Source organism: Aplysia californica, unplaced genomic scaffold (assembly GCF_000002075.1).
Source record: "Aplysia californica isolate F4 #8 unplaced genomic scaffold, AplCal3.0 scaffold00196, whole genome shotgun sequence".
In the NCBI taxonomy this organism is placed as follows: domain Eukaryota; kingdom Metazoa; phylum Mollusca; class Gastropoda; order Aplysiida; family Aplysiidae; genus Aplysia; species Aplysia californica.
The window spans coordinates 92,561-94,729 of NW_004797466.1; the positions used below are offsets into that span (position 1 = coordinate 92,561).

General features: G+C 39.2%; 1 protein-coding gene and 1 non-coding gene across 2 annotated transcripts in view; both read left to right on the forward strand.

Moving 5' to 3' along the window:
- Positions 1 to 2,169, forward strand: part of LOC101847112 (cholinesterase) — a 98,344-nt gene that overhangs the window by 47,940 nt on the left and 48,235 nt on the right. The gene's annotated exons all lie outside the window — the stretch shown is intronic.
- On the forward strand, positions 1,186 to 1,256 carry TRNAG-GCC. Its single transcript has one exon. It is a non-coding gene; the product is annotated as a tRNA-Gly (tRNA).

The window sequence follows — 2,169 nt, forward strand, 5'->3', positions numbered from 1 at the left end:
AGAGAGAGAGAGAGAGAGAGAGAGAGAGAGAGACAGACAGAGACAGAGACAGAGACAGAGACAGAGACAGAGACAGAGGCAGAGACAGACAAACAGACAGACAGACAGACAGATAGACACACCAATAGACATACAGACAGATAAATACATACAAAGACAGGTAGAGACTAAGAAAAATTGGTAGCGAAAGATATAGGTAATTGGAAAAGAGTGGATCTGGTGCGGGGAAGGGGGGAGGGTGATAGATGGAGGGACAACCAGAACGGATTTGAGAGAATCAAACAGATCATAATTAATAAAACAGAATTTTTTTAATTCAGACTGGTAAGCCAAACAATTTTGGACGATACAAGATGAGCCCACAGTTTAATGGAATATGAAGCTTTTAGAGAGCGAATAAAAAAATGCTAAAATGATAATATACAGGACAAACAAAATAAAAATCAAAACCCAGTAAAACAACAACTCTAAAAAGAAAGAAACAAACAGATGACCCCCCCCCCCCAAAAAAAAACAAAAAAACAACAACAACAACTAACAAAAACAAAAACAACACACAAAAAAGCAAAAACAAAAACAAAAGCAAGAACCAGTACACACACAATAATGCAATGGATAGTTTCATGGCCACATTCACATAAGTATTATTAGAAGAGAATCGCGTTTTACTGAAGGAGCTTAATAAGCTGTCACCTCCTTGTTTTTACTTGGGACAAATGGCGGTCAAAGGGACGTAATCAATAAAATATTCAGCAATAATTTTAGCTTGTTTATCGCCCCTTATATATCTCATTGTTCATTGACTCTCCACCTGGTCGAAAAAAGATAGACTGATATCCGCAATTGACAAAACTGTTGAAAGAGAAAACTGAATACGGCAAGGAAGGACATATCAAATATGCTTGTGAAGCTAAGTAATAGATCTAGTTTCGATGTTTTCTTCCTTACACACGACACGTGGCTGGTGACCTAGTTTCCACCATCACATTCTAAAAGTAGGTCATATATTGCATAGCTTATGAAGAAAGAGCACGTTTTTGACTGACAAAACAGCTTTTAGGTAATTGAAGGAAAGGCAAACGTCTTGGCTCTTGCAAGTCCTTTTTCGAAAGTGAAATAAATCTATGGCACAACACTAGGAAGCAACTGCGCATTGTGTCACAATTTTGCTCCTCTTCCTTCGGAGCATCGGTGGTCTAGTGGTAGAATACTCGCCTGCCACGCGGGTGACCCGGGTTCGATTCCCGGCCGATGCAGTATTTTTTTTTTTTTCGAATTAAAAACCAGAAAGTTGTATTTCTTCTCCCCATTTCACCAGGCCTTTTAAAAACGTATTTAAATTTTCGGCAATAATGATGAAAAGCGTGACTAATGTCCTTTAAAAAGCGTAACGTTAAATGATTTTTTTCAAGGTGGGTTTTTTTTCGGGGGGGATGTCCTTCTTCAATTTTGTGTTTTATTTATTTATTTTTTTCAATTATTGTTGTGGTTTATTTCGAGGTGAGGGGAGAGGAGGTGGAGGAGATGACTGGAAGAATCGCTATAAGAAAAAAAATTATTGGAAAGTCGGTGTGAGAACCCCATGTCAGTAAAAAAGGAAAGTGGTAAGGGGAGGAGGGGACTGGAAAATGATGAACTTATCATTCATGATTTTCTTTGGGAGTGTTTTCTCATACGGATTTGCTCTTGGAAAATGATGGGTTTTCAAATGGAAAAAGATGAAGAGGGGAAGGGAAAGAAAATATCGCTACTGAACGAGAATTCATATAAAAAAGGCCGAATTTATAACAAATGGGGGAAAAAAAAAAAGATACCTGCATCGGCCGGGAATCGAACCCGGGTCACCCGCGTGGCAGGCGAGTATTCTACCACTAGACCACCGATGCTCCTGATACACGAATCCCACTGAAGCTCTCCATCAGTAAGCCAAGGGACTATACTCGGCAAACCTTCAACCTGTGCGTGGCGGGAAACAATTTACTGCATGTACAATAAAACTGGACAGCTACTACTATTACAGTGTATTTGAGAACCTGTGAATGCGAAGTTTTAGTATTGAACGCCCAACGAGTGCTTGACAATTAACTGTTGCTTTTGTTTCCTTCTTTTTTTGCTGTTCTGTCTTGTTTTGATTAATTTTTTTCTGGAAAGGGGGTTGGGGGTTTGGGG